Below are 27,490 nucleotides of genomic sequence, written 5' to 3' on the forward strand. Positions count from 1 at the left end.
GAGTGGGCAGATGTTATAAACAAATCTCCTTATTCTTGTAACAGTGTGTGGAAGGCTGAGGTGTGGCATGTGTGTGTGTGTGTGTGTGTGTGTGTGTGTGTGTGTGGGAGGGAGACTGAAGTATTAGGAAGTGTGCATTGGGAGGTATTCATGGGGAGGTGTGCATGGGGAGGTGTGCATGGGGAGGTGTGCATGGCTTGAATCAGAGGTAGTGTGCAGGTTTGTTGTGAGTTACGATGATGCGGTCATAACTCACAATGTTTTTTTCTGGGCTTAATTGAGGCGAAATTTATTTGTTGATGATGTAATTGTACGTTAGTGAGGCACTCTCCCAGAACCTCGCGAGTGTACGCACTCACGAACACGTGTACACACACACACATACACACATACATCGTAGGTATCGCTAATTTGACAAAAATAATATCAGATTCCATATTCCCAACAGGATATGAAGTTATAAGGAAACACTGGTGGGGTAAGGAGTGGCACTGATAATAAGAAATCAGTAAAGTTTTTAAGTGATGAGAGGCATAAACATATGTGAGGCACTGAATGCTGGGGGGGGGGGACCCACCTTAGTAGTTGCAGCGACATGTAACAGTAGGAGACCAAGACTGGAACAGGGGAACGACAAAGCAGTGGTTGAAAGTATAACAAATAACCCACACATAGAAGAGAGGAGCTTACGGCAACATTTCGGTCCGACTTGGACCATTTACAAAGTCACACTAAAACAAAAGATTGAGGGAGCCAGTATATATAGGCGAGGGGGACAGGGGCGGGATGAAGAGAGGAAGAAAAGGGAAGTAATGCTAGTGGTAAGACTGGTAGTGGAAATAGTGGTTGAAGTAACTGTAGGTAGTATAAAAAAAACAGCTAGGAGTGCACACAGGGCTCAAGAGATTCTAATTATCACGCGTGATTTCTAACTCGCACAAAAATAGAGAAAATTGTGACCCACATGGGGGACCAAAAATATGAAGGGGTTTGTCAGCATGTTCAGGACATGACAAGAGGAGATGAGTCAGCAAGACTGGACCTAGCATTTACCACAAGAATATATTAATATAGGAGAAATAGAATCTAAAAGTCCTCTGGTCGTTAGTAACAATTCATTACTGAACTTGGAGCATCTTGTGGAACAAAACATTGAGGGAACAACAGCAGGTGGAGGGTGTGAGAAGCCAGGTTTTAGAAGAAAGAACTTGGAAGGGAGGAGGGAATTTTTGAATGCAGTGCAGTGGGAATGGGAGGTGGAAGGAAAATCGGTGGAAGAGATAATGGAGTACCTGGGTGAAAAGTGCCAGGAGGCAGAAAATTTCATGATGAGAAGGAGGAGGAGAAATAGCAAAGGAAGAACCCAGCAACATAAGCATGAATAACAAACCTCAGAATAGCATTCCAGAGCTTGAATAACGAATCCTGCAGAACCTTAAATATGACACACATGCCATTGAGTATGCACCCCTTTTGTGCTGTCTTGCTTCGAGTATTGATCAGTACTGACGGTTCCATTCAGAGTAGAAGAAATGTCAGAGCTGGAACAGATACGGAGATCACTTATGGCCAGTGATCCATATGTTGTACTACACGAGATAAGCAGTAACAGCTGAGTGATTAGGTCCTGATCCACTAGGAGGCCTGGTCTGGGACTGACCCCCGAAAGCATCCTTAAGGTGCCATGGGTCTCCGAACCTGCTGGACTTGAACAGTATTGATGGACCAAATTCCTGTACTTGTTAAGGTTGTGTTCTGCCCTATGACCAGCAGCACCGCCCAGCTGACCAACACTGAGATAAATGTAGCTGTCGGCTAGAGTAGATATGCCTTTGATGTACATTTGACGGGTTTTGAGAGTTTGCCTACTGCTGCAGCCTGGCTCTGAGCCAGACCTGTATAGTCAACCAGATCGTTGTTGCTGGTGGCCTGCTGGTTACACATATCCATCATAGCAGTCTGCTCTTCCAAAGGTAGGTGTGATCCCATCGAGACGGCTAGCAGGTGAACAGGTGGTGGAACCATCCAGGTGAACACAGGTGGTGGAACTATCCATGTGAATACAGGTGGTGGAACCATCCAGGTGAACACAGGTGGTGGAAATATCCATGTGAATACAGGTGGTGGAACTATCCATGTGAATACATATCATGTGGGAGTTCGATACGTGGATTAGGGTAGAAATACTCACGTAGGCTGTTAATTACGTATTATTACTGTTATGTGGACAGAGCCCGCAGCCGTTACCTACCTCCTTGGTTACACTCGTAATACTGACTAGCCGTCTGGCCAGTACCCCGTAGTGGGTGTTTTGAAATAGTGTCAGCTCAGCACAATATGAAGACCGTGACTCAAGACGGTTGGTCGTTGAGTCAACGGACGGTTATGGTAACTGGTTACTAGACTGGTAACTGGTTACTACTACTGAGAGCTCGGCGACGCTAACGTATGTCGTCCCGACATACAACTAATACAAACTAGAGATGGCAGGTATACGGCTTGGGCTGATTCTATACAATGTCAAAGTACACAACATGAACATTATAGATACATAAGTAGAACATTGGAATGAAAGCTTACGTAACTGAAACTGTAATGCATACAAGGTATACTATAGTACAACTTAAAACTCAACAAATGAACAACGAACTCAACATTGAGATTACAAGTGATAAAAACAAAAATTTTGATCGATCGATCTGTATTCGTGTGATCTACGGATTCTGAGGAAGGAATATATACAAAGAAAGAGTGTTTAACAGAAAGGCAGATTCGGTGCACGCAAATCTAACTGTTAACTCTCAGAATGCGGAGAGAACATGAACACAAAAAAAAAAATTCTTGAACACTGATAAGTTGATACTGTAATTATTCATCTATACAGGTTATTTACATTTAACCCCAACTCTGCTAGGGTAAGATTGGTATATGCAGAATGGGTGTCATCTCTAGGGGGATCAAACTCTGTAGCATTGGCTAACTCATGCTGTATTTGAGGCAAATCTGAATTGGAAGTTACAAATGATACTTGAGGATTTCTCAATACCTGTCGTGTACGTAGGGAATAACGACATTCAGGTTGATCATCTGACTGAGTATCAGAGGAAGAGAGTACAGGATCAGGAGGATTGTCAGAGTCTGTCACATTAGTCTGGGTTGGAACATCATTATCATCACATACTAACTTCATATGATCCAAATGCGATTCTTTATACTGACCAGTACTAATCTCTCTAACCTTATACTTATTACCAGTGATATGTTCAACTACTCGATAAGGACCAACAAACCTTTGATCAAGCTTTGGCATTGCAGACGTTTTGTTAAAATTAATCAGCATAACTCTCGAACCTACTTTGATTTTGGATGGCTTTACTCGAGTATTTGCGACTCTTGTAAATTCAGCTGTTGATTTATGAAGTGTTTCACGGATTCTTCTAAAAACACTTTGAGCTAAGCTGGTACGAGTTGCTACGAAATCATCAGGGTTGTAATTTGGTTTCGGATTAGAATATAACAACTCATAAGGCAAACGTTTATCTACACCATACAATGCATAATGTGGAGTGTCACCTATAGAAACATTGTAAGCAGAATTTATAGCACACTGCACATCAGGTATAACTTCATCCCAAGTTTCACTATTGGGATTGATAGTGGCTCTCAAGACATCAAGTACTTTCTTATTGGTTCGTTCCGCTAACCCATTGCTGGCAGGATGATGAGGAACAATGGTGGATTTAGAGATCTTGTACAAGGTACACAAATTTTCCAGAATTTCATTACAGAATTCACCTCCGTTATCTGTTACTAGGGACTTAGGAGTGGTATGCCTGCAGATAATGCGTTCTTTAAATGCTTTAGCTACTGTCTCGGCAGTCTTATCTGCAATAGGAACTAACTCACAATATCTGGTGAAATGGTCTACCATAACACACAGATGTTTGTTACCTTGGAGGGAACATCGGAAATTAGTTAACAAATCTAGCGCAACTCTTTCCCAAGGTTCGCTAGTAGTTGGATACACTTGGATTGGATTAGGACCATTAGCATTGCCTTTATGTTGCATGCAGACACTACATTTCTTAACATACTCAGAAATATCAGTTGCCATACGAGGCCAAAAGTATTTCAATCTGGCTTGTTTTACTGAACGATCCATACCAGGGTGTGCAACACCTGGTACATCGTGAACTAGCTGTAAGGCTACATTCACTAGTGACTGTGGAATTACTAACTGGTATACTCTTCTGCTAGGAGTACCCAACTCGGCTGTTCGATACAGTAATTCTTGGTTCATGAGAAAGTCACTGATGGGAGCTGGTGGCTTCACAGTCAGAATAAGATCTTCCTGGAGCAGGAATCGAATCACACCAGACCACATGGGATCTGTTCGTTGAGCATTCTTTACATCTTCAGCACTAAATGGAGGGTCTGCAGTTACTATACTAACATGTCGCGATAAGGCATCTGCGACTACATTTGACTTGCCAGGTAAATGCTCAAAGGTGGGATTGAACTCTTGGATAGTCAAGGTCCATCTAGCTAACCTTCCAGTAGGTTGTTTGTTCTGGAATAAGGGTATCAGTGGAGCATGATCTGTCAAGACATGAACAGAGTACTGATAAATAATGTCTCGGAAGTGCTTTAAAGACCATACTATTGCTAAAGCTTCTTGCTCAGTTACTGTATAATTACGTTCAGCCTTCGTAAGGACTCGGCTAGCAAATGCAACTGCGTTGTACTTGCCATCGGTCTTCTGAGCTAGTACGGCACCTATGCCAATTGAACTAGCATCAGTTGTCAGATAGAAAGGCTTAGAAAAATCTGGAAATTTCAAAATTGGAGCAGATGTTAGCTTTTCTTTTAGAGTTTGGAATGCTCTTTCTTGACGGAAGGTCCAAACAAAAGGAGCATCTTTCTTAAGCAACTCAGTTAGAGGAACAGCTATGGAAGAAAAATTGGCAATGAAAGATCTATAAAAACCTGCTAAGCCCACAAAGGATCTTACGGCATCAGCAGTTTTGGGAGTTGGAAAATTTAGTACTGCAGTTACTTTACTTTGGTCAGTCGTAACCCCTCTAGGAGTGACTACGTGACCAAGAAACTTAATTTCTGATCTGAAAAATTGACATTTTGACAGTTTGATCTTTAAATTGGCTTCTTCAAGCTTACCAAGTACTACATCAAGTCTTTTCAAGTGTGTATCCACGTCTTTAGACATGACGATTACGTCATCTAAGTACACCATAAGTGCATTACCTATGAGACCTCTAAAGATATTAGTCATGAGCCTTGAGAACGTGATAGGGGAAGATCGTAATCCAAATGCCATACGGAGGAAGTGATAATGACCTGTAGGAGTGGAGAATGCAGTTAGCTCTTGGCTGTCCTTGTGAAGAGGGACTTGCCAAAACCCTTGTAACAAATCTAGGGTTGAAAAGACTTTGTTATCTCCAATATTACGTAAAAGATCACCCAGTACAGGGAGAGGAAAGCGATCTGGAATGGTTTTTGCGTTTAACTTCCTAAAGTCAATTACTGGACGCCAAGTACCATCCTTCTTAGGTACTAGTATCAAGGGTGCATTCCAAGGTGAATTGCTAGGTGCAATAACTCCATCATCAAGCATTTGATTGATCAATTCTTCTGCGACAGCAACTTGTGAATGAGGCATTCTGTACGCAGGTATGTAGATAGGTCTAGTACCAGGTTCAAGTGGAATACGATGGGACAATAAGTTCGTTATACCCATCTTCTCACCTGGTAAAGCAATGGCTTTACGACGTTTGTTCAACAGAGTCAACAAACGCTTGACTTCATCTGGGAAGTCAGTGGGAGCTAAGTCTTTCTCCTCAACTGGTGGAACAGATTGATCCAGTGCAGTGGATGTGGTCTCCCCGGCAGAAATAGCACCGACCCACTGGTCAGGTGACAACTCATCCTCTACCTGAACAGGGTAAGGATAGTGAACAAGGTCAACAAGATTGGTATTTGCTCTGAGGCGAACACTGTGACCAGAAGTGTTGGCCAGGTAGAAATGGATCTTACTATCTCTTACAACATGTAAGGATGGTTCAACAAATAGACCTTTTACTTTGCAGGAATCACTGTCAACTAGGACGTTATCACCATCTGGAACACTAGGAACAACTACAGACACTCTAGTGAGAGCACTAGCCGCAACAGAAACGTCTTTCTGCAGACGGCATGTGACATCAACAAGAGATGGCATTACTAGTTGCAAGTAATTGTTTTCCGACAAGGCGTCCCCTGTGGAGAAACTACTACTCGAACTAGCAGGCATTGCAGGGATAGGTTGAGCACTCAAGGCAATCTGAGCGTCCTCGGACACTTGAGGCATCGGACTATCCTGCAATTCTGAAGGTATAGGTGGAACACTGATGGGAGTGACAGAATTACCAGTGCCTGACCGCTTGGGTACGCTACTGGAGAATGCATTAGCTTGTAAGGACTTAATCCGTACATCATACTCTGCAGCAGTATAACAGATTTCGGATCCAAGCTGGTAACCCCAGAATGGAACGATCAAGTCGTCAATTTGTGCATGCCATCGATAAGGGTCGAGCACAATACGTAAGTCTCGCATGGAAGCAAATCCCAGTAGAAGGTCACCAGGGAAAGTAATCTGATCGACAACAAGGAAGGAAACAGTGAAGTCTCTACCTTGGATAGAAAAGGTTAGGGCAGTCATACCTCGGACACGCAGGTGAGAACCAGATACTCCACTAAGGGAGGACACAGGAGTCGGTTCTACGAGAAGGACATGTCGTAACTTCTTATCCCTAAACAAACTAGACCTAATAATATTGATTTCCGCACCAGAGTCCATGAACAATTGAACGGGCGCATTATAAATAGATGCTTGCACTATAGGGCCTATGGTTGCATTGGAAGTTATGTGCAAACAAAAAGGTGGATTTTCATCAGAAAAGACTTGTTCTACTCCATCCCCAAAATCATCTATGTCAGAGACATGTGAAGCAACAACCTCAGCAGGGTTGTCATTCTCGAGACTGCTTAAGGCTTCAAAGGAGTTGTGAACGGGGATGGTGTACTCATTATCACCTACTGTCACCATGGGGCGGTTTGACTGGGGCGCTCGAATTCCCCCGACTGGGAAGAACGAGCCTGGTTCTGGTGAGTTTGAGAATTGAATGAATGAGCCTGGTTCTGGTTATTTTGAAAACCACGAGATCTATTTCCTCGACGGGTTCTGCGGTTGGAACGACCACGGAAAGATCTAGAGTACTGAAGGTTATAGAGAGCATTACACTCAGATGTGTCATGTCCATGTATTCTATGATAAGTACAGTAGGGAAGATCTGAGTACTCATCATCAGTACGACGTCTCTTAGGGTAACTATCAGGACAATTAATTGCAATATGGCCACGGAAACCACAGTTGTAACAATTCCGCCGACTATGGTTACTGAATGTACTATGAACACTACGAGGTGTATAACGACTCTGTACACTGGTTCTTGGTGATCTCTGAGATGGTTGACGACTACGATTTGTCTCTGTGGCGCAAACAAGAGGTGGTGCAGACTGAGGCATATGTGTGACATTACTTTTAATACAAGGGAAAGTACCCTGGGGGCACAAGGAACGTACATGATTTAAGGCTGTAAGAGGTTCCATCGTTACAGTTGGAGGATCAGCCTCATAAGCACACACAGAAGCAGGCGGCATTAGTTCTTTAATTGCTCCAAAAGCTGCTATTTTAGCAATTGATGCTGTAAATGGTTTAGCCTCTTCAGGGAGAAAAGATGATGATTGGACAGCATTGATAAATGATGATAAAAGTTTGTCTAATCTAACAGCAAATGCACTCAACGATTCAGTACTCATGGGTGTAGCATTCACTAGTTCCCTAAGAACAACATATGGATCAGCTGTTTTTACTGGGACAAGGAAAGAACGAATCAGTTCCTCATATTGTGACCACCTAGTAAGATTCCTGAAGTCTCGCATATCCAGGAGATCAACAACGTGAACAGCAGCAGGAGATCGATAAAGAGCTTCTTTAGCAAGTCTGATAAGGCTTTCCTCTGAAGGAGGACCTTCAGCTAGGGCACTAGCACGAGAACGAATGGCTGCAAACCATGCTTCAAGACTATGTACATGGCCATTGAATAAAGGTAACGCATCAAGGGAATCACGAGTATAACTATAATATCTCGGTGTCTGAGTCGGTCTGTCAGTCGGTAAGGAACTGTGAGGACTGATGACAGGACCAGCAGTAGTAGCCTGAGAGGTCTGAGTGTCGACATTCACTAAAGTATCACTTGACGGTATGTGAGACATAATGGCAAAGTAACACGAGAACAAATAAAGCAAAAATAATGAACAATAAAAATGATATAAAATTCTAGAATTGAAATGAAAAGATATACAACTAATTCTGCAGAAATAATAAAAAATTAATATCTAAGATACACTGCAAGAGGAAGGAAAACTCAATTTAAAGGACTATTGACCAAGAAAAAAAAATTTACATTGAAATATACAAGTAAAAATATTACTGGAGACTGAATTAAATTCAAAATGAGCTGTCTTTACTCTTGCTAATAAAAAAAATTAATTAATTAAATTTTAAATCAATGTGAAAGTGTAAAATAAAATTATTAAATTGTTAACTGGGAAACACCGCTGCCACCATTTATCATGTGGGAGTTCGATACGTGGATTAGGGTAGAAATACTCACGTAGGCTGTTAATTACGTATTATTACTGTTATGTGGACAGAGCCCGCAGCCGTTACCTACCTCCTTGGTTACACTCGTAATACTGACTAGCCGTCTGGCCAGTACCCCGTAGTGGGTGTTTTGAAATAGTGTCAGCTCAGCACAATATGAAGACCGTGACTCAAGACGGTTGGTCGTTGAGTCAACGGACGGTTACTGGTAACTGGTTACTAGACTGGTAACTGGTTACTACTACTGAGATACAGGTGGTGGAACCATCCAGGTGAACACAGGTGGTGGAACTATCCATGTGAATACAGGTGGTGGAACCATCCAGTTGAACACAGGTGGTGGAACTATCCATGTGAATACAGGTGGTGGAACCATCCAGGTGAACACAGGTGGTGGAACCATCCAGGTGAACACAGGTGGTGGAACCACCCAGGGTAACAGGTGGTGGAACCATCCAGTGGTGCAACAGGTAACTCACCAGCTGGACCTAGCGGCGCGTAATGGCTCTAGTTAATGACAGTGAGCTTGACTTATGGGTGATTACTCACTCTCTCTCATCACTGCATTGTACCAGCAGTGACTCATTACCATGCTCAATGCATAAGCCTGGTCACACACACACACACACACACACACACACACACACACACACACACACACACACACACACACAACACACAACACACAACACACAACACACACACACACACACACACACACACACACACACACACACACACACACACATAGCTTTAAGAAGATGTCCGATCAGGTGTATGTCACCTCCAGATACACAGTGTAGGTCACCTCCAGGTACAAAGTGTAGGTCACTTCCAGGTACAAAGTGTAGGTCACTTCCAGGTACAAAGTGTAGGTCACTTCCAGGTACACAATGTATGCCATCTCCAGGTATAGTGTAGATCACTTCCAGGTACACAGTGTAGGCCACTTCCAGGCCTCAAGGTAGTTGTATCACTGATAGTGTGCGACAGGTGCTTGTAGAACCACTACCACTACAAGAACAGCCACCACCACCACCAACAACAACATCACTCCCACAATGCTTCTCACCAGCAAAGTTACCACTACCACCCATCCTACCAACACCACATCGTTCCCTCCCTCCTGACAGCCAGCAGGTTGAGGGAAACACTGGTGACCCCTGACCCCAGCAGGAACTACCTGACCCCCACACAACTTGGAGAAGTGTGCTGGGGGTCAGTGATCCCACTAACATATCAACACCTATCCCCCTTCCCCTCCCACTTGACAAGTGTCTCAGTCCCACCTGACAAGTGACAATGTCATCTGTCAACTCCCACCTGTCAGGTGTAAATGGTAACTTCTGGTCCCACCTGACATATCTCTATGCCAGTTGTTAGCCTTATTTGACATGTGACAGTGCCACCTGTCAAACTCAGCTGTCAGGTGTAAATGCTGGCTGCCATTTCCACCCTCTGTCAACCCCCAGCTGTCAGCTCCAACTGACAGGTTAAAGACATGGATACTAGAATCACCCTAATGTTAGATACTGCGTACAGTACCCACTCATATGTACACACCCATGTGTACAAGCCCATGTGTAATCACCTGTGTACACACCAGTGTGTACACACCCATGTGTACACACTTATGTGTACACACCTATGTATACTCATCTATGTGTACACACCTATGTATACTTACCTGTGTGAACACACCTGTGGTACTCACAATGTGTGCTCACCTATCTGTACTCACCTATCTGTACTCACCTATATGTACTCACCTATGTATATTCACCTTCATGTGGTTGCAGGGGTCGAGCCTCGTCTCCTGGCCCCACCTCTCCGCTTGCCGCCTGGAAGCACATATATCGTACGCTCCACGCTTAGCTGGAAGTTATCTGGGGCAGGGGCAGCATCTATAGTGCTGGGTAGGCAGGGGCAGCATCTGTAGTGCTGAGTAGGCAGGGGCAGCATCTGTAGTGCTGGGGAGGCAGGGGCAGCATCTGTAGTGCTGGGGAGGCAGGGGCAGCATCTGTAGTGCTGGGGAGGCAGGGGCAGCATCTGTAGTGCTGGGGAGGCAGGGGCAGCATCTGTAGTGCTGGGGAGGCAGGGGCAGCAAGGGTGCAGGGAAACTTGTCAATAATCTCTCCCTGACAGGGGATTGAACGCTGGATATTTAGATTGTGAGTAAAATGTTCTCACCAGCGAGCAAGTGATGGTGAGGGAGTGAGTAAGGAAGGGAGTGAGTGAGGGAGGGAGTTAGGGAGACAGAGGGAGAAGGAGAGACTAGATATTCATCACAGGACCTTGAAGACGACGCCTCACCTTCCCCTCCCCCCCCCCCGTCTTCTACTACAACTACCAGCGTGTAGCCGTAGTAACCCCCCCAGGCCCCTCTCTCACCCCCAAACATCGCTCCTCTGACCCTCCTCCATCCCTCCACCTTCACAAATCGCCGCAGGGTGTGATAAATGGTGAGGAGGGAGGTGGAGGGGAGAGGGGCAGCACGCCCCCCCACCACTCTTGTCTTTACTCTCACACATTTTTTTTTTCTTTTAACTTATAATCATAAGTTTAAATTTTAAGGTAAAAAAAAGGACGGTGTTTACACATAGTATTTTATATAATGAATCAAAGTATATATAGTTTGTGGGGTGATTTAATTTGCATAGAGAGAAGAGTTACTGGTAGAACGACACTTGCAGCGTAAGGAACTTCAAGTAGCGTCACTGAAGCAACAAACTTGAATAATTTTATATTGAGCAGGTACATGAGTCGAGGTGAGTTAGACTACCTGCCTAGCATAGGCCAGTAGGCCTACTGCAATGTGTCTTCAGTCTTGTGTTGGTGAGAGTCATCGAACATCTGGCTGCCAGTGTTACCTGTGGCTGGGCTTCCTATACTCCGTTTTCTGTTGTCAGACTCACTATCACTACCTGGCTCACTATCATTACCTGGCTCACCATCACTACCTGGCTCACTATCACTACCTGGCTCACCATCACTACCTGGCTCACCATCACTACCTGGCTCACCATTACTACCTGGCTCACCATTACTACCTGGCTCACCATCACTACCTGGCTCACTATCACTACCTGGCTCACCATCACTACCTGGCTCACCATCAGTATCTGGCTCACCATTACTACCTGGCTTACCATCACTACTACCTGGCTCACCATCACTACTACCTGGCTCACCATCACTACCTGGCTCACCATCACTACCTGGCTCACTATCACTACCTGGCTCACCATCACTACCTGGCTCGCTATCACTACCTGGCTCACCATCACTACCTGGCTCACTATCACTACCTGGCTCACCATTACTACCTGGCTCACTATCACTACCTGGCTCACCATCACTACCTGGCTCACCATTACTACCTGGCTCACCATTACTACCTGGCTCACCATCACTACCTGGCTCACCATTACTACCTGGCTCACCATCACTACCTGTCTCATCATTACTACCTGGCTCACCATCACTACCTGGCTCACCATTGCTACCTGGCTCACCATTACTACCTGGCTCACCATCACTACCTGGCTCACCATTACTACCTGGCTCACCATCACTACCTGGCTCACCATTGCTACCTGGCTCACTATCACTACCTGGCTCACCATCACTGCCTGGCTCACCATTACTACTTGGCTCACCATTACTACTTGGCTCACCATTACTACCTGGCTCACCATCACTACCTGGCTCACCATCACTACCTGGCTCACCATTACTACTTGGCTCACCATCACTACCTGGCTCACCATTACTACCTGGCTCACCATCACTACCTGGCTCACCATTACTACCTGGCTCACCATTACTACTTGGCTCACCATTACTACTTGGCTCACCATTACTACTTGGCTCACTATTACTACCTAGCTCACCATCACTACCTGGCTCACCATTACTACTTGGCTCACCATCACTACCTGGCTCACTATTACTACCTGGCTCACCATTACTACCTGGCTCACCATCACTACCTGGCTCACCATCACTACCTGGCTCACCATTACTACCTGGCTCACCATCACTACCTGGCTCACCATTACTACTTGGCTCACAATCATTACCTGGCTCACCATTACTACTTGGCTCACCATCACTACCTGGCTCACCATTACCTGGCTCACCATTACTACTTGGCTCACCATTACTACCTGGCTCACCATCACTACCTGGCTCGCCATTACTACTTGGCTCACCATCACTACCTGGCTCACCATCACTACCTGCCTCACCATCACTACCTGGGTCACCATCACTACCTGGCTCACCATCACTACCTGGCTCACCATTACTACCTGGCTTACCATCACTACTACCTGGCTCACCATCACTACTACCTGGCTCACCATCACTACTACCTGGCTCACCATCACTACTACCTGGGTCACCATCACTACCTGGCTCACCATCACTACTACCTGGGTCACCATCACTACCTGGGTCACCATCACTACCTGGCTCACCATCACTACCTGGCTCACCATTACTACTTGGCTCACCATTACTACCTGGCTCACCATTACTACCTGGCTCACCATCACTACCTGGCTCACCATTACTACCTGGCTCACCATTACTACTTGGCTCACCATTACTACTTGGCTCACCATTACTACCGGGCTCACCATCACTACCTGGCTCACCATCACTGCCTGGATCACCATCACTACCTGGATCACCATCACTACCTGGGTCACCATCACTACCTGGGTCACCATCACTACCTGGCTCACCATCAGTATCTGGCTCACCATTACTACCTGGCTTACCATCACTACTACCTGGCTCACCATCACTACTACCTGGGTCACCATCACTACCTGGGTCACCATCACTACTACCTGGGTCACCATCACTACCTGGGTCACCATCACTACCTGGCTCACCATCACTACCAGGGTCACCATCACTACCTGGGTCACCATCACTACCTGGGTCACCATCACTACTACCTGGGTCACCATCACTACCTGGCTCACCATCACTACCAGGGTCACCATCACTACCTGGGTCACCATCACTACCTGGGTCACCATCACTACTACCTGGGTCACCATCACTACTACCTGGGTCACCATCACTACCTGGGTCACCATCACTACCTGGGTCACCATCACTACCTGGGTCACCATCACTACTACCTGGGTCACCATCACTACCACCTGGGTCACCATCACTACCTGGGTCACCATCACTACCTGGGTCACCATCTCTACCTGGGTCACCCTCACTACCTGGTCACCATCACTACCTGGGTCACCATCACTACTACCTGGGTCACCATCACTACCTGGGTCACCATCACTACTACCTGGGTCACCATCACTACCACCTGGGTCACCATCACTACCTGGCTCACCATCACTACCTCGCTCACCATCACTACCTGAGTCACCACCACTACCTGGGTCACCATCACTACCTCGCTCACCATCACTACCTGGGTCACCACCACTACCTGGGTCACCATCACCACCTGGGTCACCATCACTACATGGGTCACCATCACTACCTGGGTCACCACCACTACCTGGGTCACCACCACTACCTGGGTCACCACCACTACCTGGGTCACCATCACTACCTGGGTCACCATCACTACCTGGGTCACCATCACTACCTGGGTCACCATCACTACCTGGGTCACCATCACTACCTGGGTCACCATCACTACCTGGGTCACCATCACTACCTGGGTCACCATCACTACTACCAGCTTCATGAATGTGAATCGTAGGATTGAACTCCAGTAGCCACCTGCTGGAGCATCTTGTATCCCGTCCAGGTCTTTCAGATGCTGTCCCCGTGCTGGTGCCTCGTTAGTTTATACTGTGTGCTTTCACCACTAATAGTCTGGTTGATCAGACCAGCCACCGAGATATCTAGTCTAGAACCGGGACGCGGAGGTTTTAACAAAAGAAAGAAGGAACAATGCAGCAGGCCTACTGGCCCATGCGAGGCAGGTCCAAGTCACCTACCAGCTTAAGCCACTGTCCCAACCTAGTCAGGTCCAGGTCACATCCGCTTAAGGGAGGAGCACGGCATCAGACCTATTAGTACAACCTACTCAGGTCCAACTCACACCCACCCAAACCCACTCATGTATTATTCTAACCTATTTTTGAAACTACACAACGTCTTAGCTTCTATGACGGTACTCGGGAGTTTGTTCCACTCATCCACAACTCTATTGCCAAACCCTGGGAATCGACTCCAGGTAAACTCCGGATAGTAGTAGCTGATAGAGACTATGAATTTAAAAGTCTTTCAATTCCCTTTTGTTTCATGGTAGTTGACAAGGGGAGGGGGTTAGAGAGATAAAGGGGACAGGTAAGGGCAGAGGTCAGGGGTGGGAAAACGTACATGGAACCTTGGCTACACGTATGAAATCAGTGAAGCATCTAAACTACTGGAAGTGGATGAAGTCCCCTGAACTGCGCTGCTTGGAACTTACACGAGAAATATGCACCATAATTTACACCTGGAAAATTCTGGAAGGACTGGTTCCAAACCTGTTCATTGAAATCACTCCGTATGAAAGCAAGAGATTTACCAGAGGTGCAAAATATCTCTAGTGAAAAGCAGGTGTGCGAGGAGTACACTGAGAGAGCAATGAGTGTAAGGGGGCCTAGATTTTTCAACACCCTCCCTCCATGCATAAGGGAAATTACTAACAAATGAGTGCTTGACCAGCTAGGCTGTAATGGATACATTGGGCTTCGTGCGGCGGCCACCAACAACCTGGTTGAACAAGCTATCAACCGGGAGGCCTAGTCTAGGACCAGGCTGCGGGGGTGGTTAACCTGGAAACGACTATAGGTCTATTTTAACAATCTTTTCGCCGGTTGAACTGGAGTGTTATGCAGGTGTTGTATTCTGGGGAGAGATAAAGAAAGAAAGAGAGAGAGAGGAGGATAGATGAATGGAGAGAGTGAGAGAGAGGGATTAGCTAGACAAGTTACCGTGGGAACTTGGGGCAGATGACAGGAGGGGGAGGAAATACAATACAATAACAAGGTTATGGAATTGAGGTGAAATCGACGTCATGGTGAATAGAAGGAAACAGTGGAGGAGACAGGTGAGAGATGGAGGGGGGGGGGAAGTACCTCTGGGGGAGGAGGGAGTGAGGGGGGGACTTAGCCTTCCTGTCACACGGAAAGGAAAACTTTCTGAGATTTTGTCAGTGTTTAAAGGTCAACGTAATTCTATATATGACCGTAATGGAAGAGTGACGGACGTGTTGACGAAAGCTGGGTTTACACACACACACACACACAGCTTTAAGACGAGGTACTGGTAGAGAGTGGACCTAATAGCGATCAGAGAAGAGGAGGGGGCCATGAACTATAAATCGACCCCTGTAACCACATATAGGTGAGTACACACACTCTCTCCCTCTCTTAAATATATTAGATCAAAGTGTTGTTTATGGTGGTGAGCATTAGTTTAGTTTAGGTTAGATTAGTTTAGGTAGGTTAGGCTAGGTTAGTTTAGGTTAGGTTAATTTAGGTTAGGTTAATTTAGGTTAGGTTAATTTAGGTTAGGTTAGGTTAGGTTAGTTTAGGTTAGGTTAGATTAGGTTAGTTAGGTTAGGTTAGATTAGGTTAGTTTAGGTTAGGTTAGTTTAGGTTAGGTTAGATTAGGTTAGTTAGGTTAGGTTAGATTAGGTTAATTTAGGTTAGGTTAGTTTAGGTTAGGTTAGGCGTGCATGTGTTAGGTTAGGTTAGGTGTGCATGTGGCAAATTAGGTTATGTTAGTTTAGGTTAGGTTAAGTGTGCATGTGGCAAGTTGGTGTAGTAACTCCATGATAAGAGAAACAAGATAAAGTGCGTGAAGAGGAGGATAGATTCTCTCAAATAATAGAAGTGAGGTTGGTGTCGCAACTGTAGCAGTGGAAGGAGAGTGTAAAGTGCGTGGAGGAACATCAACACACTCTTCGGCGATACATCTTAACATACAACACATTTTCTAATTAATATCACAACTTTGTATGCATAATATTAGCATTATACAAAAATGTGTAGGATTTGATGCATTTGGATCATTGAATGATACTTGAATGTTGAAAGAGCCAGTGATGGGGCTGCTGTCTGCAGTGTAAGTCAGGTATTGTGGCTTTAATATACCCTAAGTTGACTCACAGACTGAATGGACCTGTCGGTTTTCATCCTAGTGTTGTCCTGGCACTTGCTGCCCGGGCAGCAAGTGCCAGGACAACACTAAGGTGAACCCTTGTTTCCAGAGCTGGACGTCAGTGCCAGACGTCGAGAGTCCGAGTGGACATGACGACACTTTTCCCACAAGTAACAACTGTCGGGTCACCCCGAGGAGAAGACCCGGGCCAGGACCCACCCAGCGAACCTATCTGAACTTGAACCTGAACCTAGCAAGCATGAGTCTGCACAAGCCCTTGGTACTCAGTACATGATACTAAACATTCCACAACATGTTTTTTGTAGGTACATAGTGTCATATTACAGTCTCGTAGTTACATCTGATCACCTTCAGTACAGCTTCTGGAGCCGCTGGTAAAATATTTTGTTCATAGTTCAAGTCTCCCATTGACCAATATAATCTTCTGGATGGATGTTCGGAGACTATTTTTCATGCGGTGTATTTTTGTAATTGTTTAGAAGCTGTGAGGGTATGGTTAGGTAGGGTAGTTAGGTTAGTGGGTGGGGAAGGGTTACAGGTGTTAAGGGTGTTAAGTTTAGATATAGGTGGGATGAGTCAGATGGTGGTGAATGCGGTTGCGTATGTGGTTACTGATTTTATTTATACGTCTTGGGCTATGAGGGAAGTGGGTGTGAGGGAGGTGGGTGTGAGGGAGGTGGGTGTGAGGGAGGTGGGTGTGAGGGAGGTGGGTGTGAGGGAGGTGGGTGTGAGGGAGGTGGGTGTGAGGGAGGTGGGTGTGAGGGAGGTGGGTGTGAGGGAGGTGGGTGTGAGGGAGGTGGGTGTGAGGGAGGTGGGTGTGAGGGAGGTGGGTGTGAGGGAGGTGGGTGTGAGGGAGGTGGGTGTGAGGGAGGTGGGTGTGAGGGAGGTGGGTGTGAGGGAGGTGGGTGTGAGGGAGGTGGGTGTGAGGGAGGTGGGTGTGAGGGAGGTGGGTGTGGTAGAAAGAATAAAGGTGTTAGCGGCCACCATTTATAGAACTAAGTGTCACAATAGGGATCTTTATGGGGGAAGGTGGGAGACAGTGTTTACTGAGGGATACCGGAGTTTTAAGTTGAAGGATTTACGGGATTTAAGTGTAAAGTAAGGGGTAACGACGGGCTAGTTTCTTGAGTGGGGATGTGTGGATGGCTTTTAAAGTGTGTGATTGGATTTGTACTGATACATTTATGCTTTTCCTGTGTAGTGAGTGTGGTGTGAGTGGTGGTATTACACATGTGTTCCCTTTATGTTGTGAAGATTTTGGATAGTACATGTACGTAGTGTATTGGAGCACTACATCATTGTGTGTATATAAGGTGAATGGAGGGGTAGAATCTTACAGTATTTGTGTGTGTGAGAATGACTGTTCGTTATTGTGAGAGTGTCTTCAAAGATGTTATAGAAAGCACATACTACGTGGTGTTACTAAGGTATGCTATATGACTGTTTAGAATATGCTGTGATATAAAGTCCGGGGTTTCCCATCTTGTAGGAAGCATTCTGTAGGGCACAATATCTGTATATCGGAAGGTTCGGAAGTGTAAATAGCTGTAATGAGCAACGTGGTACAGTATTTAATATTATGTGAGATTGTATTTTGGCACATAAGGCCTAACATATAATGTTTCAGAGGCCTGGTTAAGATTACATAGTACATGTCGTGTGACACTGTATGTGTAGGGTAGTGTTATATATTTTAAGTACACGCTGTTGGTTTCCCTTTGCTATTTTAATGTTTCAAGTCACATGTAAGAGTATATGTAAGGTAATATAAAAATGTATATTGATTTTGTGTAAATACACAATTTTAGATGACTTTGTTGGAGCAGGTATGCATATGAGTTCAAGTAGCGGTGTATGTCATGTATTAATACTGCTATAGTGTATATAGTGTATGAAGAAGTCTTGGGTGGATTGCACCCGTGTTGAGATATAGAGTATATTATCCTTGTATACTAGGCAAAGTTTTCATAATTGTTACTTAGAGCAAGTAGTATCCTGCGCTCTTACAGTATGTCATTGTTTTGTTGGTATTTGATGAGGGGGGGGGGTACCTTTTTACTTCCAGAGCACATATGTACGACTTTATAAATGTACCTTTGGTGGGGTAGATGTATAGGTTTTAATGGTATGTGGTGAGGTTTATACCTTTAAGAATTTTGTATATAAAACTTGGCATAAGATGTATAAGTGTGCTGAAGTAGATTATCTGGATATGTTGTTGGTACACTTGTGTGAAGTGTTTCTTTTTCTTTTTGGATTGTGTATACGTATGTTGTACTTTAATTTTGTTGTTACATGTTGATTGGTTTAGCGACATATGTTTGCTTCCATGTATAATGTATACTGTATTTTAAATAAAATATAAAAATAAAAATCTTCTGGATGCAAAAGCAAGCCTAACTACTGTTGAGGTACACACAACTGCTCCGATATCGTTCTTCTGCTGCTACTGTTGCTGTTGTAGCTGTTGCTTGCAGTGTCAACCTTCACAGAAGTAGTGCTTGAAGAAACTTCCTCGTAATATCATTAATAAAGCAGTACACCCAGTGTTTCACCTGCAGTGCCACTGTGTAGGCAGACAGGCGCCTCTTCTTCAGCTGAGGTGGCATCATCTGTGGTTGCTGCTCGCTACAGTACTTGTGTCTGCCTCAGGAAACGAGTTCTGCTCTTCAGCTTCATCAGAACAACCTCAATGCCAAACATGCATTTAGCTATAAGCACGTTATGAAGTGGGCCACCTCGTGTGGCCACTCAGTGGTCCAGGAGAAAACACACAACGTTGAATCCTGAACATGTACCCCTTCCTTCTTTCTTTCCTTTTCTATGTCCACTCTCTTCTTCTCTCCCTTCTTTCCACAATGGCCACATTCCTCACTCCGTAAGTCAGCATCTTATTTGTATTTCACTTAACCTTCCTCTACCAACGGTACGCTGGCGCCATCTATTGTTTCCTTCAGAATTCCTGCCTTTCATTTCTCTAAAGATAAACAATAATAATTACTTATAGAAGGATACGCCTCTGTTAAGACTCGTATATTTTGGCTTAATATTTAGAAAACGAAAAGGGAATATTAAAGTTTTTTCTAAGTTAACTAAGTTGAAACTAGCAGAGGTAAAGTTAAAAATGTTATTAGATCGAGTTAAGAAACACTTTCTTGGTGGAGACATAGGTTAAATGTTAAGAAATTCTTGAAATGTTGTGTGTTCAGTCTGAGACAATTGTAGCTAGCTGGTCCAGTGGCTAACGCGACGGTCTGGAGTTTTGAGACTCTGATCGCGGGTTCTATCCCCGCCCGTGGTATGTTTTTTTTCTGAGACAATTGTGTTGTGATGACGAGGCAGAGGGGTGGTGGTGGAGGGTAGTGGTGGTGGGGGGGGGTGGATGTGGTCGGTAGGTAGGTGGTGGTGGTAGGTAGTAAGAGGTAGGTAGGTGATGGTGGCTGGTAAGTGGTGGTAGGTAGGTGGTGATGATAATTAAGTGGAGGTGGTAGGTAGTAAGTGGTAGGTAGGTAAAGTTGGCATCCACCATCCCACCCCTGGCATCCACCATCCCATCCCTGGCATCCACCATCCCACCCCTGGCAGCCACCATCCCACCCCTGGCATCCACCATCCCATCCCTGGCATCCACCATCCCATCCCAGGCATCCACCATCCCACCCCTGGCAGCCACCATCCCAGCCCTGGCATCCACCATCCGATCCCTGGCATCCACCATCCCACCCCTGGCAGCCACCATCCCACCCCTGGCATCCACCATCCCATCCCTGGCATCCACCATCCCACCCCTGGCATCCACCATCCCACCCCTGGCATCCACCATCCCACCCCTGGCATCCACCATCCCACCCCTGGCAGCCACCATCTCACCCCTGGCATCCACCATCCTATCCCTGGCATCCACCATCCCACCCCTGGCAGCCACCATCCCACCCCTGGCATCCACCATCCCAACCCTGGCAGCCACCATCCCACCCCTGGCATCCACCATCCCATCCCTGGCATCCACCATCCCACCCCTGGCAGCCACCATCCCACCCCTGGCATCCACCATCCCACCCCTGGCATCCACCATCCCACCCCTGGCATCCACCATCCCATCCCTGGCATCCACCATCCCACCCCTGGCAGCCACCATCCCACCCCTGGCATCCACCATCCCACCCCTGGCATCCACCATCCCACCCCTGGCATTCACCATCCCACCCCTGGCAGCCACCATCCCACCCCTGGCATCCACCATCCCACCCCTGGCATCCACCATCCCACCCCTGGCCTCCACCATCCCACCCCTGGCATTCACCATCCCACCCCTGGCCTCCACCATCCCACCCCTGGCATCCACCATCCAACCCTTGGCCTCCTACATACTATCCCTGGCTCCCTCTATCCCTCCCCTCCCCCCCATCTCCGTGTACGTAGTGGTTCGTTCATATGCGTAGTAGTGCATCCGTGTGCATGGTGAGTTCCTATGAGTAGTAGTGCGTTCGTGTGCATCGATCGTCGTGCGTTCCTGCGCATAGAGTGCGTCCATATGCTTCATGGTGCGTCGGTGTGCGTAGCGTAGTTATGTTAGGTATAAAAGGCAGCCGTGGCGTAGCTAGTGACGTGCGTAGTAGCAATGCGCCCGTGTGCGTAGCGTAGTACTGTTAAAGGTATGAGCAGCAGCGTGGCGTAGAAAGAGATGTGCGTAGTAGCAGCGCGTCCGTGTGCGTAGCGCAGCTCTAGTACAGGTAAGACTGACGCCTCATCAACAGGTAACGCGGTAAATACTTTCGCGCCGTGTGTCCACAAACGTCAGATAACGCACTAAGACGCCTCTCCAGACGTCTGTGTTGCCTAGAGTCTCTAGTTAACCCCAGATTAACGTAAACACGTTAACAACGTTAATATTTGCGTTCATCGCTCTCTCAGCGAAACATAAAGCAGCGTAAAAATTGAAGGTTGTGTGCGGGAGCTTACCCACCTACCTGGCGGACACAGAAAGCTGGGATCTTATAGATTTTCTCTAAATACTATTTTTTCTTCATCGAACAGGCTGCATCCCACCGAGGCAGGGTGACCTAAAAAGAGAAACGAAGGCTTCTCTTTTTAAGTTTTTGTAATGTATACAGGATAAGGGGTTACTAGCCCCTTGCTCCCGGCATTTTAGTCGCCTCTTACGACACGCATGGCTTACGGAGGAAGAATTCTGTTCCACTTCCCCATGGAGATAAGAGGAAATAAACAAGAACAAGAAAATATATATATATATATATATATATATATATATATATATATATATATATATATATATATATATATATATATTTATTTATCACACTGGCCGATTCCCACCAAGGCAGGGTGGCCCGAAAAAGAAAAACTTTCACCATCATTCACTCCATCACTGTCTTGCCAGAAGGGTGCTTTACACTACAGTTTTTAAACTGCAACATTAACACCCCTCCTTCAGAGTGCAGGCACTGTACTTCCCATCTCCAGGACTCAAGTCCGGCCTGCCGGTTTCCCTGAATCCCTTCATAAATGTTACTTTGCTCACACTCCAACAGCACGTCAAGTATTAAAAACCATTTGTCTCCATTCACTCCTATCAAACACGCTCACGCATGCCTGCTGGAAGTCCAAGCCCCTCACACACAAAACCTCCTTTACCCCCTCCCTCCAACCTTTCCTAGGCCGACCCCTACCCCGCCTTCCTTCCACTACAGACTTATACACTCTTGAAGTTATTCTGTTTCGCTCCATTCTCTCCACATGTCCGAACCACCTCAACAACCCTTCCTCAGCCCTCTGGACAACAGTTTTGGTAATCCCGCACCTCCTCCTAACTTCCAAACTACGAATTCTCTGCATTATATTCACACCACACATTGCTCTCAGACATGACATCTCCACTGCCTCCAGCCTTCTCCTCGCTGCAACATTCATCACCCATACTTCACACCCATGTAAGAGCGTTGGTAAAACTATGCTCTCATACATTCCCCTCTTTGCCTCCAAGGACAAAGTTCTTTGTCTCCACAGACTCCTAAGTGCACCACTCACCCTTTTCCCCTCATCAATTCTATGATTCACCTCATCTTTCATAGACCCATCCGCTGACACGTCCACTCCCAAATATCTGAATACATTCACCTCCTCCATACTCTCTCCCTCCAATCTGATATCCAATCTTTCATCACCTAATCTTTTTGTTATCCTCATAACCTTACTCTTTCCTGTATTCACTTTCAATTTTCTTCTTTTGCACACCCTACCAAATTCATCCACCAATCTCTGCAACTTCTCTTCAGAATCTCCCAAGAGCACAGTGTCATCAGCAAAGAGCAACTGTGACAACTCCCACTTTATGTGTGATTCTTTATCTTTTAACTCCACGCCTCTTGCCAAGACCCTCGCATTTACTTCTCTTACAACCCCATCTATAAATATATTAAACAACCACGGTGACATCACACATCCTTGTCTAAGGCCTACTTTTACTGCGAAATAATTTCCCTCTTTCCTACATACTCTAACTTGAGCCTCACTATCCTCGTAAAAACTCTTCACTGCTTTCAGTAACCTACCTCCTACATTATACACCTGCAACATCTGCCACATTGCCCCCCTATCCACCCTGTCATACGCCTTTTCCAAATCCATAAATGCCACAAAGACCTCTTTAGCCTTATCTAAATACTGTTCACTTATATGTTTCACTGTGAACACCTGGTCCACACACCCCCTACCTTTCCTAAAGCCTCCTTGTTCATATATATATATATATATATATATATATATATATATATATATATATATATATATATATATATATATATATATATATGCATACATATACACACACACTACACATGCATGTTCATGCATGTGTAGTATGACCTAAGTGCATGTAGGAGTAGCAACATATACCTGGTATTCCGCGTATTTATGAGACAGACACCAGCATACCTACCATCATCTAAAACAACTACAGGTTTCCGTTTTACGCTCACTTGGCAGGACGATAGTACCTCCCTGGGTGGTTGTTGTCTACCAACCTACTACCACAGGACGGTAGTACATCCCTGGGTGGTTGTTGTCTACCAACCTACTACCACAGGACGGTAGTACCTCCCTGGGTGGTTGTTGTCTACCAACCTACTACCACAGGACGGTAGTACCTCCCTGAATGGTTGTTGTCTACCAACCTACTACCACAGGACGGTAGTACCTCCCTGGGTGGTTGTTGTCTACCAACCTACTACCACAGGACGGTAGTACCTCCCTGAATGGTTGTTGTCTACCAACCTACTACCACAGGACGGTAGTACCTCCCTGGGTGGTTGTTGTCTACCAACCTACTACCACAGGACGGTAGTACCTCCCTGAATGGTTGTTGTCTACCAACCTACTACCACAGGACGGTAGTACCTCCCTGGGTGGTTGCTGTCTACCAACCTACTACCACAGGACGGTAGTACCTCCCTGGGTGGTTGTCTACCAGCCTACTACCACAGGACGGTAGTACCTCCCTGGGTGGTTGTTGTCTACCAACCTACTACCACAGGACGGTAGTACCTCCCTGGGTGGTTGTCTACCAACCTACTACCACAGGACGGTAGTACCTCCCTGAGTGGTTGTCTACCAACCTACTACCACAGGACGGTAGTGCCTCCCTGGGTGGTTGACTACCAACCTACTACCACAGGACGGTAGTACCTCCCTGAGCGGTTGCTGTCTACCAACCTACTACCACAGGACGGAAGTACCTTCCTGGGTGGTTGTTGTCTACCAACCTACTACCACAGGACGGTAGTACCTCCCTGGGTGGTTGTTGTCTACCAACCTACTACCACAGAACGGTATTACCTCCCTGGGTGGTTGCTGTCTACCAACCTACTACCACAGGACGGTAGTACCTCCCTGGGTGGTTGCTGTCTACCAACCTATTACCACAGGACGGTAGTACCTCCCTGGGTGGTTGCTGTCTACCAACCTACTACCACAGGACGGTAGTACCTCCCTGGGTGGTTGCTGTCTACCAACCTACTACCACAGGACGCTAGTACCTCCCTGAGTGGTTGCTGTCTACCAACCTACTACCACAGGCCGGTAGTACCTCCCTGGGTAGTTGTCTACCAGCCTACTACCACAGGACGGTAGTACCTCCCTGGGTGGTTGCTGTCTACCAACCTATTACCACAGGACGGTAGTACCTCCCTGGGTGGTTGCTGTCTACCAACCTACTACCACAGGACGGTAGTACCTCCCTGGGTTGTTGCTGTCTACCAACCTACTACCACAGGACGGTAGTACCTCCCTGGGTGGTTGTCTACCAGCCTACTACCACAGGACGGTAGTACCTCCCTGGGTGGTTGTCTACCAACCTACTACCACAGGACGGTAGTACCTCCCTGTGTAGTTGTCTACCAACCTACTACCACAGGACGGTAGTACCTCCCTGGGTGGTTGTTGTCTACCAGCCTACTACCACAGGACGGTAGTACATAAGAACATAAGAACGAAGGAACACTGCAGCAGGCCTACTGGCCCATGCGAGGCAGGTCCAAGTCTCCTACCGGCTTAAGCCAATGCACCCAACCTAGTCAGGTCAGGTCACATTGACTTAAGGGAGGAACACGGCAACCGACCTGGTAGCACAAGCTATCAGGTCCAACTCACACCCACCCACATCCACTCATGTATTTATCCAACCTATTTTTAAAGCTACACAACGTTCTGGCCTCTATAACTGTACTCGGGAGTTTGTTCCACTCATCCACAACTCTATTACCAAACCAGTACTTTCCTATATCCTTCCTGAATCTGAATTTTTCCAACTTAAAACCATTGCTGCGAGTCCTGTCTAGGCTAGATATTTTCAGCACACTATTTACATCCCCTTTATTTATTCCTGTCTTCCATTTATACACCTCAATCATATCCCCCCTAATTCTACGTCTTTCTAGAGAGTGCAGATTCAGGGCCCTTAGTCTTTCCTCATAGGGAAGGTTTCTGATACATGGGATCAACTTTGTCATCCTCCTTTGTACATTTTCCAGAGAATTTATATCCATTCTGTAATACGGTGACCAAAACTGTGCAGCATAATCTAAATGAAGCCTAACCAAGGATGTATAGAGTTGAAGAACAACCTGAGGACTCCTATTATTTATGCTTCTTGATATGAAGCCAAGGATTCTATTAGCTTTATTGCGAACACTTATGCACTGTTGTCTTGGTTTCAGATTACTGCTAACCAGAATTCCTAAATCTTTTTCGCAATCCGTAATATTAAGATCTACATTATTTAGTTTATATGTGGCATGGTTATTGTCCTGTCCAACATTTAGAACTTTGCATTTGTCTATATTAAACTGCATCTGCCACTTCTCCGACCACTGCATCAGTCTATTCAAATCTTCCTGGAGTGCTCGAATGTCCTCGTCAGAATGAATTCGACGGCCTATTTTGGTGTCATCGGCAAACTTGCCGATGTCGCTCTTTATGCCCTCATCTATGTCGTTTATGTAGATTGTGAACAGCAGGGGGCCCAACACTGACCCCTGTGGAACACCGCTCGTGACGCTTCCCCACTCTGATTTCTCCCCATTTATGCAAACTCTCTGCTGCCAATTTGTCAACCATGCCTCTATCCAGGAAAAAATTTCCCCTATTCCATGTGCCTTAATTTTCCTCAATAGTCTCTGATGTGGGACCCTGTCAAAAACCTTACTGAAGTCCATATACACAATATCATATTCATTACCATGATCTACCTCCTCAAATACCTTAGTGAAAAAAGTTAATAAATTCGTAAGGCAGGACGGTAGTACCTCCCTGGGGGGTTGCTGTCTACCAACCTACTACCACAGGACGGTAGTACCTCCCTGGGTGGTTGCTGTCTACCAACCTACTACCACAGGACGGTAGTACCTCCCTGGTTGGTTGCTGTCTACCAACCTACTACCACAGGACGGTAGTACCTCCCTGGGTGGTTGCTGTCTACCAACTTATTACAACAGGACGGTAGTACCTCCCTGGGTGGTTGCTGTCTACCAACCTACTGCCACAGGACGGTAGTACCTCCCTGGGTAGTTGTCTACCAGCCTACTACCACAGGACGGTAGTACTTCCCTGGGTGGTTGCTGTCTACCAACCTACTACCACAGGACGATAGTACCTCCCTGGGTGGTTGCTGTCTACCAACCTACTACCACAGGACGGTAGTACCTCCCTGGGTAATTGTTGTCTACCAACCTACTACCACAGGACGGTAGTACCTCCCTGGGTGGTTGCTGTCTACCAACCTACTACCACAGGACGGTAGTACCTTCCTGGGTGGTTGTTGTCTACCAACCTACTACCACAGGACGGTAGTACCTCCCTGGGTGGTTGCTGTCTACCAACCTACTACCACAGGACGGTAGTACCTCCCTGGGTGGTTGCTGTCTACCAACCTACTACCACAGGACGGTAGTACCTCCCTGGGTGGTTGCTGTCTACCAACCTATTACCACAGGACGGTAGTACCTCCCTGGGTGGTTGTTGTCTACCAACCTACTACCACAGGACGGTAGTACCTCCCTGGGTGGTTGTTGTCTACCAACC

The 27,490-nt window shown here is 46.2% G+C and overlaps 1 protein-coding gene across 2 annotated transcripts in view; it reads left to right on the forward strand.

Moving 5' to 3' along the window:
• The window catches only part of ec (echinus), a 458,553-nt gene that overhangs the window by 266,813 nt on the left and 164,250 nt on the right, over positions 1-27,490 (forward strand). The window lies entirely within an intron of this gene.

The sequence above is a fragment of the Cherax quadricarinatus genome, chromosome 42 (assembly GCF_038502225.1).
Source record: "Cherax quadricarinatus isolate ZL_2023a chromosome 42, ASM3850222v1, whole genome shotgun sequence".
Taxonomy (NCBI): domain Eukaryota; kingdom Metazoa; phylum Arthropoda; class Malacostraca; order Decapoda; family Parastacidae; genus Cherax; species Cherax quadricarinatus.